At 38.8% G+C, this 16,034-nt stretch overlaps 1 protein-coding gene across 3 annotated transcripts in view; it reads left to right on the top strand.

Annotated features, from left to right (window-relative positions):
* The window catches only part of rmdn3 (regulator of microtubule dynamics 3), a 132,710-nt gene that overhangs the window by 102,260 nt on the left and 14,416 nt on the right, over positions 1 to 16,034 (top strand). The gene's annotated exons all lie outside the window — the stretch shown is intronic.

Genomic DNA, 16,034 nt, shown 5'->3' with positions numbered 1-16,034 from the left:
ATATATATATATATATATACTAATAAAAGGCAAAGCCCTCACTCACTCACTGACTCATCACTAATTCTCCAACTTCCCGTGTAGGTAGAAGGCTGAAATTTGGCAGGCTTATTCCTTACAGCTTACTTACAAAAGTTGGGCAGGTTTCATTTTGAAATTCTATGCGTAAGGGTCATAACTGGAAGCTTTTTTTCTCCATATAATGTAAGTACGTAGAGAACAAGGAAGAACTCCAAACAGCTGATGAGCACAAAACGCCATTTCACAATTGAGAAGGCAGAAAACATTATGAAGCAAATGATGCATACAAGCATATTCATAAGTACAGCTACTGCAAGTGAAACAAAGCACGGCGTGAACCGTAAGTTTATATTAAATAGCAAAATACCCGCGCTTCGCAGCGGAGAAGTAGTGTGTTAAAGAAGCAATGAAAAGAAAAGGAAACATTTTGAAAGTAACGTAACCTGATTGTCAATGTAATTGTTTTGTCACTGTTGTGAATGATGAGTGTTGTTGTCATATATATATATGTATATATATATATATATATATATATATATATATATTTACACACACACACATAAACATATATATATATACATATCTATACATATACACATATATACATACATATATATCTACATATAAACACACACATATACATACATACACACACATATATACACACAAATACATATATATATATATATATATATACATACACACACACATATATAAACATATATATACATATACATACATATCTACATATATACACACACAGCTATTTCAGTATCAGTGCAATACGCTGTTTGTTAAAACGGTTGACTCCGCTCTTACGTGCAATAACAAATCAAATCATTCAGTTGTCTTTGCTCATATGTCATTTTAGAGCTGGACGCCTGGCATCTTTTTGGCCACAGGTTCGTTTCTGTTTGCTGTGAGGTTCTGTGTTGTGGAGATTCTCAGGATAGATTGCAGTTGCTCATCAGTGAGGCGACTCCTGTGTGCTGTTTTGTTAGTCTTTATCACTGAGAAGAGCTTCTCACACAGATATGTGCTACCAAACATGCACAAGGTTCGAGCCGCATGTAGACGGACTTTTTTTGTTCTTCAAAGTCACCAAAGCGCCGTGCAAACTCAGTGCGCAATAACTCTAGCCTTGCTGCGCTGCATTATGGGATCTGTAGTTTATTGTGTTACCAGCGCTTCATATACCGGGCTTTAATAACAATAATACAGTATATAAAATGATCTCGGGCGGATATAATTACGCCGGGCGGATGTGGCCCATGCCCTTGAGTTTGACACATATGGACTAAATAGAACTTGAAAAGATATATTTTTCAAATGTGATCGCGCAATTCAGATAGAGTTGACGCAAGACTACAGCCTGCATGCCTCAATGAGTCATCCTCCCTCGCTCTTACTTTTTACCGTTCATCTAATGAATACACTGAGTATGGCTTTACCAAAACAATCATTGATGGCGAATAAAGTATCCATTATTCGAGTATGTAGGCGGGATATATATATATATACATATATATATACCCGCGTATCGCAGGAGAAGTAGTGTGTTAAAAAGGTAGAAAAGAAAAGGGAACATTTTAAAAATATAACATAACATGACTGTCAATATACAGTATTTGTTTTGTGAGTGTTACTGAGTGTTGCTGTCATCAAGGATTTGATTATCATTATTTCTTTCAATCAGGTTCGTATTTGTAGGATGTGTTGTGTTCAAGTTACATTCCGTGTTTGTCAATCGTTGTAAAGATGACAGGTTTCATTCATCGATTCGTTTCTTACTGCATCAATAAACAGCTCGTCTTCTTCTTTATCTGAGACCTGACACACTGCATGCACGGGTTTTTACACTGTCTTCCTTTAGCGGGACATTGACTTTTTCCAACGTGTGCTTTGTTTCCGCAGTAGCTGGATTTATGAATATGCTTATATGTATCAGACGCTTCATATTTTTGCTGCCTTTTCAATTGTGTAATTCGGTTTTGTTCAGCTCTTTGGAACTGTTGCTTTTATCTGTGCACTGCGTCAGTTCACGTGAGCCGCTCGGTGTACATGCATCGAAGGTTCCCAGCTGTGCTGGTGCCATCTCGTGCTATGTCCATGGCTGTATTTAATGTTACCTTAGTCCTGGCACTTAAAACTTTCTCTCGCAGTTTAAGCTGAGTTTGTGTCAAACACCACCCTGACCATCTCATCTTCCTCTCCATAAGCACAGTCCTTCACCCGTGAATATTTACCCGTGGCAGTTTGCTATTGGATTGCCGCTGACGGACGGCCTTATATGGGCAGGCACTAAATTACAAACGCCAGCGCAGCCTGTCTATGAACTTAATTTAAAGTGTAGGTTTACATCGTGCTTTGTTTCCGAAGTAGCAGAACTCATGAATATGGTTGTATATGTCACTCGCTCGCTTCTTATTGTTTCGCTGCCTTCTCAATTATATAATGCATGTTTTCTTGAGCGCTTTTTTGAGGTCTTCCTGGTTTTCTATGTACTGCGTGATTACGTGGGAGGCGTGATGATGTCACACTAAACTCCACGGCGTTGAAGCTCATCTCCATTACAGTAAATGGAGAAAAACTGCTTCCAGTTATGACCATTACGCATAGAATTTCGATATAAAACCTGCCCAACTTTTGTAAGGAAGCTGTAAGGAATGAACCTGCCAAATTTCAGCCTTCCACCCACACGGGAAGTTGGAGAATTAGTGATGAGTCAGTGAGTGAGTGAGTGAGTGAGTGAGTGAGGGCTTTGCCTTTTATTAGTATAGATTAAGTTCATAGACAGACTGCCGCTGGTGTTTGTAATTTAGTGCCTGCCCATATAAGGCCGTCCATCAGCGGCAATCCAATACAAACACTGCCGGTAAATATTCACGGGTGAAGGACTGTGCTTATGCAGAGGAAGATGAGATGGTCAGGGTGGTGTTTGGCACAAACTCATTGAAACTGAGAGAGAAACTTTTAAGTGCCAGGTCTTAGCTGACATTACACGAGATGGCACCAGCACAGCTGGGAACCTTCGATGCAAGAACACCAAGCGGCTCACGTGAACTGACGCAGTGCACAGACAAAAAGCAACAGTTCCAAAAAATGCTGAACAAAAACCGAATTACACAATTGAGAAGGCAGCAAAAAAATATGAAGCGTCTGATACATACAATCATATTCATAAGTGCAGCTACTGCAGAAACAAAGCACACGGTGGAAAAACTGAATGTCCTGCTAAAGGAAGACAGTGTAAAAAAAAAAAAACCCGTGCATGCAGTTTGTCAGATAAAGAGGAAGACGAGCTGTTTATTGATGCAGTAAGAAACTAATCGATGAATGAAACCTTTTATCTTTACAACGATTGACAAACACGGAATGTAACTTGAACACAACACATCGTACAAATACGACCCTGATTGAAACAAATAATGATAATCAAATCCTTGATGACAGCAACATTCAATAACACTCACAAAACGATTACTGTATATTATGACAATCATGTTACGTTATTTTTAAAATGTTCCCTTTTCTTTTTCATAACTTCTACTTCTCCACTGCGATACGCGGGAATATATATAAATGTATATATATACCCCGATCTACATACTCGAATAATGGATACTTTATTCGCCATCAATGATTGTTTTGGTAAAGCCATACTCAGTGTATTCATTAGATGAACGGTAAAAAGTAAGAGTGAGGGGAGGATGACTCATTGAGGCATGCAGGCTGTAGTGCTGGCGTCAACTCTATCTGAATTGCGCGATCACATTTGAAAAAATATATCTTTTCAAGTTCTATTTAGTCCATATGTGTCAAACTCAAGGGCCGTGGGCCACATCCGGCCCGGCGTGTAATTATATCCGGCCCGCGAGATCATTTTATATACTGTATTATTGTTATTAATGGCCCGGGTATATGAAGCGCTGGTAACACAGTAAACTACAGATCCCATAATGCAGCGCTTCAGCTGCCTTGCCGAACACTTACCGCGTTAATCAAGTCTACCTTATGATGCTGCAAGTTATTGCGGCTAGAGTTATTGGCGCACTGAGTTTGCACGGCGCTTTGGTGACTTTGAAGAACAAAAAGTCCGTCTACATGCGGCTCAACCTTGTGCATGTTTGGTAGCACATATCTGTGTGAGAAGCTCTTCTCAGTGATAAAGACTAACAAAACAGCACACAGGAGTCGCCTCACTGATGAGCACCTGCAATCCATCCTGAGAATCTCCACAACACAGAACCTCACACCAAACAAACAAACTTGTGGCCAAAAAAAGATGCCAGGCGTCCAGCTCTAAAATGACATATGAGCAAAGACAACTGAATGATTTGATTTGTTATTGCACGTAAGAGCTGGAGTCAACCGTTTTAACAAACAGCGTATTGCACTGATAATGAAATAGCTGTGTGTGTATATATGTAGATATGTATGTATATGTATATATATGTTTATATATGTGTGTGTGTATGTATGTATGTGTGTGTATATATGTGTGTGTATATATGTAGATATATATATGTATGTATATATGTGTATATGTATAGATATGTATATATATATATGTTTATGTGTGTGTGTGTAAATATATATATATATATATATATATGACAACAACACTCATCACTCACAACAGTGACAAAACAATTACATTGACAATCAGGTTACGCTTATTTTCAAAATGTTTCCTTTTCTTTTCATTGCTTCTTTAACACTACTTCTCCCATGCTGGTATTTTGCTAGTGTATATATATATATATATATATATATATATGTATTTGTGTGTATATATGTGTGTGTATGTATGTATGTGTGTATGTATATGTATGTGTATATATGTAGATATATATATCTATGTATATATGTGTATATGTATAGATATGTATATATATATATGTTTATCTGTGTGCGTGTATATATATATATATATATATATATATATATATATATATATATATATATATATATATATGACAGCAACACTCATCACTCACAACAGTGACAAAACAATTACATTGACAATCATCTTACGTTATTTTCAAAATGTTTCCTTTTCTTTTTCATTGCTTCTTTAACACACTACTTCTCCGCTACGAAGTAAGCGGGTATTTTGCTAGTATACTAATAAAAGGCAAAGCCCTCACTGACTGACTCATCACTAATTCTCCAACTTCCCGTGTAGGTAAAAGGCTGAAATTTGGCCATCTCATTCCTTACAGCTTACTTACAAAAGGCAGGTTTCATTTCGAAATTCTACACATAATGGTCATAACGGTCGATAATGGTCGACAACGTCCGCCATATTGAACTTTCTTATTTATGGCTCCATCTTCACGAAATTTGGTAGGCGGCTTCCCTGCGCTAACCGAAACGATGTACGTACTTATTTTGATGGTATGACGCCACTGTCGGCCGCCATATTGAACTTTCCAACGTCACTAATTTTCCAACTTCCCATGTAGGTAGAAGGCTGACCCCATCTTCACGAAATTTGGTAGGTGGCTTCCCTGCGCTAACCAAAACTGATGTACGTACTTATTTCTGTGGTATGACGCCACTGTCGGCCGCCATATTGAATTTTCCAAACGTCTTTAATTCTCCAACTTCCCGTGTAGGTAGAAGGCTGAAATTTTGCAGGCTCATTCCTTACAGCTTACTTACAAAAGTTAAGCAGGCTTCATTTCGAAATTCTACGCGTAACGGTCAACAACGTCCGCCATGTTGAACTTTTTTATTTATGGCCCCATCTTCACGAAATTTGGTATGTGGCTTCCCTGCGCTAACCAAAACCAATGTATGTACTTATTTCAGTGGTATGATGCCACTGTCGGCCGTCATATTGAACTTTCCAACGTCACTAATTCTCCAACCTCCCGTGTATGTAGAAGGCTGAAATTTGGTACTTATTTCGGTAGTATGATGCCACTGTCGGCCGCTATATTGAAGTTTTCAATGGTCTTTGTTACTTATGGGCCCATCTTCAAGAAATTTGGTATGCGGGTTCCCACCGCTAACTGAATCCTACTTACGTACATATATACGTCCGTAGCCTGCAGCTCGGTCACCGTGTGAGGCGGCGTTGGGTCCCCATCACAACGCCTTCACGTTGTTGGCTGCCTGCCTATATAAGGCTGTCTGTCGCTCCAGTCTCTACATTCCCTTCCTTGCTTCGCCACGGGATTCACGTCTCCCTACTGATAACTACAGCCTTTTTATTTAATCCACGGCTTCTCCGCTGTTTTATTGTTCATTTATTATGATTATAGTTATTGTGTAGGTATTTTAGACTTACTTTACATTGTTCAGGTACCCATTTCCTTTATCATTCCAACCGTCCCGCATTAACATGTCTATCGAGGTGATCACCATCGATCAAAGAACTGTCATTTACCAAGTGGTTTCCATTCCCAGAGATGGCACCTACCTTTTCCATTCTCTTTGTTACATATTGCACGACCATATCAGGCTCACTCTTGATATCCGGAGGAACATTGTGTCTTATGTATTGAATGACTGGGACAGGTTCAAGGTGTGGACTGATGACGGTACAGGAGATAATTATACTACACAGGAGCACTATAAGAGTGAAATGCTTAAGCCCTTCACCTATGCATCTGCATGTGAGTTGATGGCTGCCGCTGAATTGTTCGGTTGTTGCTTTCAAGTGTACCGAAATGGCCAAATATTTTACACCTTTCAACAACCACCAATGCCTCTTAAACATCTTAGATTGACAGGTGACGATTTCAGTAGTGGAAACTTTGATGTTTATGAATGTTTAAACTCTCAAAAGCTGGATGTGAAGTTATTGATGAAACCGGTTGTATGCTTACAACGCTTGACAGATGCCGAATGTCACTTCAACACAAGTCCTGCAAATACTGTCGTAATTGGAACAAACCATGAAACTCAAAACGATTATGACAGCAGCAATCCAAGCTGTGAGATTTGAGACAAGATTGCTTTTCACAACTGTACGTTGCATGCTCAAGAGTAAGCTCGGCGCACAGCTTGGTCATATTACAACCGGAGGGCTGAACTGACAATGTGGTTTACAAGGAGATCCTTAACAACTAATTATTGGTATATTTTCCCTCAGTTTAAAAAGGTTTAATTTTCTTCTTAATAAATATTTTAAGGCAGTACTACGCCGCTGCAGAAGTATAGGTATTTTGCTAGTGTATATATATATATATATATATATATATATATATATATATATATATATATATATATATATATATATACACACACACACACACACAGTGGATTCTCGGTTCATGAACGTCTCGGAACACGTACAAATCGGTTTACGACCAAAACGTTCGGCAAACTTTTGCATCTGTTCACGACCACAGACTCAGTATACGAACAAGCCAGCGTTCCTTTCGGTTTGTGTGCGCCAATGATTTCCGCACGTGTTCAGTCTCTCCCTGTGCATTCCCCGTGCAGCGAAAGAGAGACAGACAGACAGACGCACGCGAGAGAGAGAGAGAGAGAGACACACACACACACACACACGCGAGAGAGAGAGGGAAACACACACACACACACGCACGAGAGAGAGAGACACACACACACACGAGAGAGAGAGACCACACTTATTTGACCACTAGTAAAAGATTAAAACTACAAAATGTCCAGTAATTGAGGATATGCCACATAAAAGGGAACTCTAATTATTAAGTTTGTTAAGTCTGGTCTGGTACTATAATGATTTTCATACAGATGTTTGTGGTCTCATTCATTGTTTAAAAAAAAATTGTGGGATCATTCATGGCGTGTCGATTCTTTGAAACTCTCTGATGAATGAGGGGGCTCGACTTATCTGTAGATAAGTGACAGCACAGACCCCCCTTGGCATGTCCGGAACACTGAAGAATTGCAAAATAACAACTTTACATGCAGTTAGTTTAAGTCATATGTTGCAAAGTTAACTTGCCGCAGTAAATGCCTGCAAGTGAATCACTATAAAATGTATTCATCCAAAGCTATATTAGTGACACTAGAAAATGTTATTGAAGCTTCCCAAACATCAGTGGTGCAATAGACTGCACCTATAAGCAGATAACAGCAGCTCCAAGCTGATTAGAGACTGAATATGTAAAATACACATCATTCATAGCATCAATGCTCAGGTGAAGTCCTTTTAAATGACAATGACATGAATAACCAAGCGTATTGCCTCATCCGATGAAGGCAAATCGATCAGCAGGAGTGACATAGGAACATCACACCCATAGCAGAAGCTGCAGTTTTCCTTTTGTTTGCTAAATGCACAATATGCACAATATACACTCACCTAAAGGATTATTAGGAACACCATACTAATACGGTGTTTGACCCCCTTTCGTCTTCAGAACTGCCTTAATTCTACGTGGCATTGATTCAACAAGGTGCTGAAAGCATTCTTTAGAAATGTTGGCCCATATTGATAGGATAGCATCTTGCAGTTGATGGAGATTTGTGGGATGCACATCCAGGGTACGAAGCTCCCATTCCACCACATCCCAAATATGCTCTATTGGGTTGAGATCTGGTGACTGTGGGGGCCATTTTAGTACAGTGAACTCATTGTCATGTTCAAGAAACCAATTTGAAATGATTCGGGCTTTGTGACATGGTGCATTATCCTGCTGGAAGTAGCCATCAGAGGATGGGTACATGGTGATCATGAAGGGATGGACATGGTCAGAAACAATGCTCAGGTAGCCCGTGGCATTTAAACAATGCCCAATTGGCACTAAGGGGCCTAAAGTGTGCCAAGAAAACATCCCCCACACCATTACACCACCACCACCACCAGCCTGCACAGTGGTAACAAGGCATAATGGATCCATGTTCTCATTCTGTTTACGCCAAATTCTGACTCTACCATTTGAATGTCTCAACAGAAATCGAGACTCATCAGACCAGGCAACATTTTTCCAGTCTTCAACTGTCCAATTTGGTGAGCTCGTGCAAATTGTAGCCTCTTTTTCCTATTTGTAGTGGAGATGAATGGTACCCGGTGGGGTCTTCTGCTGTTGTAGCCCATCCGCCTCAAGGTTGTGCGTGTTGTGGCTTCACAAATGCTTTGCTGCATACCTCGGTTGTAACGAGTGGTTATTTCAGTCAAAGTTGCTCTTCAATCAGCTTGAATCAGCCGGCCCATTCTCCTCTGACCTCTAGCATCAACAAGGCATTTTCGCCCACAGGACTGCCGCATACTGGATGTTTTTCCCTTTTCACACCATTCTTTGTAAACCCTAGAAATGGTTGTGCGTGAAAATCCCAGTAACTGAGCAGATTGTGAAATACTCAGACCGGCCCGTCTGGCACCAACAACCATGCCACGCTCAGAATTACTTAAATCACCTTTCTTTCCCATTCTGACATTCAGTTTGGAGTTCAGGAGATTGTCTTGACCAGGACCACACCCCTAAATGCATTGAAGCAACTGCCATGTGATTGGTTTATTAGATAATTGCATTAATGAGAAATTGAACAGGTGTTCCTAATAATCCTTTAGGTGAGTGTATATGCTTATAAATGTACTGTATATTCTAGTAATTTGTAACCATGTTCTTGTATTTAATTTTTAATTGCTGCCAAATGTGAGCATATCGCTGTTTCAAGTGTTTGAAGTATGTTATTCGCACAATACTTTTACATTTTTAATGTGAATAATGACATTAGCAAGAACTCTAAGAACTGAGGCCTTGGTCTGCTGTAGATTGCCTTGCAGCCTCTTTAGCTTTCTTAATAGCAGACACATTTCCTTTCTTTATAATTATTGAACAACTATTATTTCTTGATGAACTGCTGAAAAGACCACTATAGTGTTTTATAGAGCTTAAATAAAACTCTTAACTTTTCAAAGTTGTCCAATAATACACCAGTTTTACACTTAAAGTCGCATGTACTTAATGGCGACACTGCACCCTCCTCTGTGCTTTTTTTTGAGCCTTGTAGGTTTTATTAATAATTGGTTCTCGGGACTGCTTAAATCTTGCAAGTGCGTGCTTATCCATGGATTGTCCAAGCCCGTCTTGAATTGACGAGAAGCACCTTACGCTCACGGAACTGACTGAGCCTCAAAGTGAAAACAAGGCTTACTCAGACAAGCCTTGAATCCGTCAGTATGCTCCGTGGAATGCCCCCCTGGTGTTTTTGCCCTTATATTTACAACAGCAACATTTATTTATATACACACGTGGACAAAATTGTTGGTACCCTTCAGTCAATGAAAGAAAAACTCAAAATGGTCACAGAAATAACTTTAATCTGACAAAAGTAATAATAAATAAAAATTCTATGAAATTTATCCAATGAAAGTCAGATATTGATTTTCAACCATGCTTCAACAGAATTATTTAAAAAAATAAACAGGGGTTCAGAGGCCACAAGACCACCCTCTAGGCATTCTACCTAACATAAATGACCTCAATCAGTCCTGATTGTATTCAGGGTTCTCATGGAAGAATTTGATGATGATGATGATGGTCATGTGGACTTCAGGCCTTTAATCCATCAATGTAGGAATATCACGGTGCTTTGATTAGGTGGTGGTGGTGCAGATCGCCAGCACAGAAAACTGGAAAACGAACAGAAGAGAAAGTAGGGGTTAGTACGGATTTTGGAGCCAGCATGAATAATAATGATAATTAATTGAATATATAGAGCATCAGGATTAAACTAAGATGAAGCTATGAGAAAGCCAAGTTAAAGTAATGTGTTTTCAGCAGTGTTTTAAAGTGCTCCACTGAATTAGCCTGGCGAATTCCTATTGGCAAGCTATTCCAGATTTTAGGTGCATAACAGCAGATGCCTCACCACTTCTTTTAAGTTTAGCTCTTGGAATTCTAAGTAGACAAGCATTTGAAGATCTAAGGCTATGATCTGGAGTGTAAGGTGTGAGACATTCCGAAATATAAGATGGAGCGAGATTATTTAAGGCTTTGTAAACCATAAGCAGTATTTTCAAGTAATTTCTTAATGACACAGGTAACCAGTGTAGTGACATCAAAACTGGGGTGATGTGCTTGGATTTTCGTTTTTGTGTTAAGATTCTAGCAGCTGCATTCTGCACTAGTTGCAATCAATTGATGTCTTTTTTGGGTGGACCTGGGAGGAGTGCATTACAGTGATCTAGCCGACTGAAAACAAAAGCGTGAACTAATTTTTCAGCATCTTGCAATGTTATAAGAGGTCTAGCTTTTGGTGTATTTCTTAAGTGAAAAAATGATGTCCTAGTAATCTGATTAATATGTGATTTAAAATTAAGGTCAGAGTCAATAGTTACTCCTAAATTCTTTACCTCTGTCTTCACTTTTAATCCTAATGCATCAAGTTTATTTCCAATAACCTCATTATATCCATTATTGCCAAACACTAAAATTTCTGTTTTCTCTTTATTTAGTTTGAGAAAATTACTACTCATCCATTTGGAAACGCAAGTGAGACATTGTGTTAGTGAATCAAGAGTGCCTGAGTTGTCAGGTACTATTGATAAATACAGCTGTGTGTCATCGGCATAGCCGTGGTAGCTCACGTTATGCCCAAGATAATCTGACCTAATGGAAGCATATAAATCAAAAAGAGCAGTAGACCCAGGATAGAGCCTTGTGGAACACCATATAGAATATCATGTGTCTTTGAATTATAATTATCACAACTAACAAAGAATTTTCCACCCGCCAGGTAGGATTCAAACCAATTTAAGACACTGCCAGAGAGGCCCACCCACTGACTAATGCTATTGTGATCAGTGGTATCAAATGCAGCACACAGATCTAAGAGGATGAGAACAGATAAATGGCCTCTGTCTGCATTTACCCACAATTCATTTACTACTTTAACAAGTGCAGTTTCTATACTGTGATTTGTTGTGAAACCCGACTAAAACTTATCAAAAATAGCAGGTTTATTGAGGTGGTCATTTAGCTGCATAATGACTGCCTTCTCTAGAATTTTACTTAAGAAAGGCAGGTTAGAAATGGGTCTAAAATTTTCAAAAGCAGAGGAGTCAAGATTATTTTTCTTAAGCCAGGGGTTTAACTACAGCAGTCTTAAGACAGTCTGGGAAGACCCCCATATCTAATGACGAATTTACCATGTCAAGAATATTATCAATTAGCACACCGGATACTTCTTTGAAAAAATTTGTTGTTATTGGGTCAAGGACACAGGTGGATGGTCTCAGTTGAGAAATTATTTTATATAAATCAGGTAAATCTATCCTGGTGAAAAAATTTAATTTGTTTAGAATAGAATACTGGGGTTTAAGAAGATCAGTATTGGAGACATGTACTATATTATTTCTAATATCATTAATCTTTTGATTAAAGAATACAACAAAAGCCTCACAAGTTTCACTGGAGGTATTTTGGAGACATTTGTTTGAGTGACCTGGATTTAGCAGACGATCAATTGCAGAGAACAAGACTCTGGGATTACTAGCATTGGTATTTATAACTCTAGAGAAATAACACTGCCTCTCAAGACGGACTAGGGGAGGTTTGATGGTAAATCCACCCCCAGTGTGCAGTTTTGGAGCGCCTCCTGCAGGTCATAAGAAATACAACAAAGATTTGAACCCCAGCCAGGCTGAACAATAGGCTGACATCTAACACATAGTCTAAAGTCTACATGCTGGTGCAATGTACATTATGGTTCGTAAAGAGTACTCTGATTCATTGATAAAATAAAACTTGCTACGGAGCTTTCTTTACCATAAAAAAAGCACAGTGAAGCAGTTATAACTAATGTCCAGTACATTTTATGATTCTTTTAAATGATAAGTCTCTTAATGAATAAATAAACACATATGTTGTTTTCATTTTTTAAAATATCTGTAAATTATTCTTGGTAAAAAAAATATTAGTGGAAATTGTTGCAAAAAGACAATGATGTGCGAGTGCCATGGGGACAATATCAGGGAGTTAAATCACTGCATCACAGACAGCATTAACTTCTGTGTTGACACTACTGTACCCTCGGAAACTGTGTGCCCCTTTCCAAACAACAAACCCTAGATATCTAAGGAGCTGAAAAGTCTCCTGATTACGAAGAAGGGAGCTTTCAAATCTGGTGACAAAGAGGCTTTGAAGGGTACACGGACTACTGAAGAAACAGATGAATGAAGAGAAGGTTGCCTACAGACCTAAAACAGAAGACAAACTCACTCACTAACCTGAAAAATGTATGGCATGGACAACAATCCAGGGCTCAGGGGCTGAATGGGAATGTGGGCAATGATAATGCTCTGGTATAGACAAATCCTCCTCTGACCATCAGTATGGGCTGTCTATAGCTGATGACCTAATGAGAAGACAACTGAAGGGGCTGTACAAAGAAAAAGGCACAAAACCAGATGGAGTTAGTCCTTGAGTACTTAAGGCCAAGTTTTGGGGTATTCTGTGTTGCTTGTTCAGTATGGAGTAAGGGTCCAGACAGTGATTATGCTTTGAAAACATCCTGTACTGTTACACTTCCAAAGAAGGCATGCAGATGACTGAATGACTACAGACAGAATTTTGCAAGGCTGGTGCTGGACAATATGACAGATGGTTAGGGGACCTCATTAATGACAGGCTCATTGTTGTGTAACACAAAGGATTAATAGAAAAAATGGCAGAGCAGACTACTTTTTCTTAGTTGACTGCATTCCTTTAATGTGGGTAGTAACATCCTTTACATCTTCTGCAAATCTCTGATAGCTGGTGCCATTTTCTACACTGCAACATCACTTCAGGAGGGGCCCTTCATATAAATAAGTTATGGGATGCATTCTTAACCTGCTGTAGGTAGTGGAGGAGGAGCAAGTAAAGACAAAACTCATGAACAAGGGTGAACCTTGATTCTGTAACAAACTAGCATTGAGGACTTTTAGCTGCCAAATTATTCAACAGAAGTTTGTCAAGAAACATCTCTGGGACTCCTTCATACTGACAGCAATATGCCTTTATACTGCTTCACTGGGACTGCTTTATTATCAGTAGCAAAGTCAGAAACTTTTTCTTCTTTTTTTGTAATTCTTGAGTGTGTTTAAGTACCACTGAACACCAAAGGAGGATTATAGCGCTTGGACATCAGAAAAATAAATCCAATAGCAGTGTTGGGTGGGGGTGCCTATGTGGAGTACATCACTGAAGGAAAGCTGGTAGTGCAAAGGCAGAGGAACTGTGCATAAAGTAAAACATTCATCATGAACATGTGAAGCAATTGGTTAACTGATCATCAGGCCTTGGCTGAAGTATTGCCTGCTAGCTAGAGAGCGTTATCTTCAGAGACCTCAGAACATAAATTGCACTACAGGTGACTGCTGCAGTGAGTAACTGAACACAATGCTTTCTCCATAAACCATGAACTTTAGGGCAAAGCAATGCCTCCAAATCTAGAGATGACAGAACCCACAAAATATCTTTCTTTGTACTTGCAATCCCAGGCAATTAATGCATGTAAATGTAGAATTTAGTCAGAGGCCAGCAAATTATTTGATGTGTTATTTCAGGTGATTACTTTTACTTAATTTGAAGTTGGAGTTTGATTGCAATATTATAGGTACTATAAGAATTGGGGGCGATTTCCTTATTGGTGTATCAAGCACACTGCTAGAGCAGCAGAGAGGGTTTTAAAAATGGCCCATAATATGGAATTGTTTTGAAAAGAATCCCAGAACACTGCAACCGGCAAGAGCCTATTTTTCCCTGCTGAAAACTAATCAAACTGCAAACCTAGCAACATTCAAGATACTTGTGTGATGTTGGACAAAGGCTTTGAGGAGGAGAGAATTCCTTTAACGGTCAGAAATCTTGGAAGTTAAAACCCTTATTAGAACAGTATTGCCTCGGATGTTTTAAATCCATGTCAAAAATTGAAAGAAAAATTTCTTCTTGTATGAGGAGACATACCATATATACTCACGCACAAGTCAGGTCCTGAAACCCGAAAAATCGATCATAAAATCAGACCCCGATTTATATGCCCGTTCAAAAATGCGACACTTAATTTTTAAATTTTTTTTAACATCCTCTTTTCTCCTTCAATCTCACATCAGTTTCTCATTTGCATCGAATTTTGTTGCAGCAGCGCAGTTACCAATTTCTTTTGCTACTTCAACGACTTTTAATTTAAAACCATCTTCATATTTTCTTCTGATCAAACACTCCATTGTAGGTAAAGGATGCTGTTACAATAAAGGTGTATGAGGGTGTGAGATACAAAAAACACAAATCAATGCAAACACCGCTTCGGAATAGTTCGGGTATTACCGTGTGGTCACGTAGACACAATAGTGAGAGAGAGAGAGGTTAGGAGCACACACTGTTGCCGCTACCACATAGGAAAAAAAGGCCATGTGCTCCATGGTTACTGTCTCAGGTAGACATTAGCATATTGTAATCTTTTGGACCAATAGCGTGAGTTTTCCGCTTTCGACTTATATGACCGACTTTATAAAATACCAGAAATTGTACGGTAAAATCAAGTCCCAACTTATCCACGGGAGAACTTATCCACAAGTATATACGGTAATAATGCCCTTTTCTTTATTGTCTTTACTGTTCCCATCTTTACATGAATTTGTACATCTTCCATAATGCTGGAGGTATCAAAAAATTATATTTATATTCTTTTTTTACCCAAATGAGAAAAAAAGTTCATAAATTCAAAGTTACTGTATCTCTCCCTGCAGTGAGGAAATGTGCATGCCTGTTATTTAAAAGAGCAACAGATGAGATGACTCACAGGCAAATGTTTTACCAAGCTGCACACCGGACCTGATGTCTATTTGCTGCTTGCGATACATTCTCTCACTGAATGTTCTTTAAAATGAACTTATGCATCTTATTTACATTAGTGTAATAGTTTATGTTTTGTATTCACCTGATTAAGCTTTACTTACTAAACTGACTGATCTCCCAACCTTAGAAAATGAGATGGGCATTTCTGTAAGCTGATGCCAGAAAAGGTTAAGCACAATATATACCATAATGCAATTCATTTTTAAGACAAAAAGGTTTTGT

The sequence above is a fragment of the Polypterus senegalus genome, chromosome 18 (genome assembly GCF_016835505.1).
Source record: "Polypterus senegalus isolate Bchr_013 chromosome 18, ASM1683550v1, whole genome shotgun sequence".
NCBI classification, from domain to species: Eukaryota; Metazoa; Chordata; class Cladistia; order Polypteriformes; family Polypteridae; genus Polypterus; species Polypterus senegalus.
This window is presented reverse-complemented; position numbering and strand designations above follow the sequence as displayed.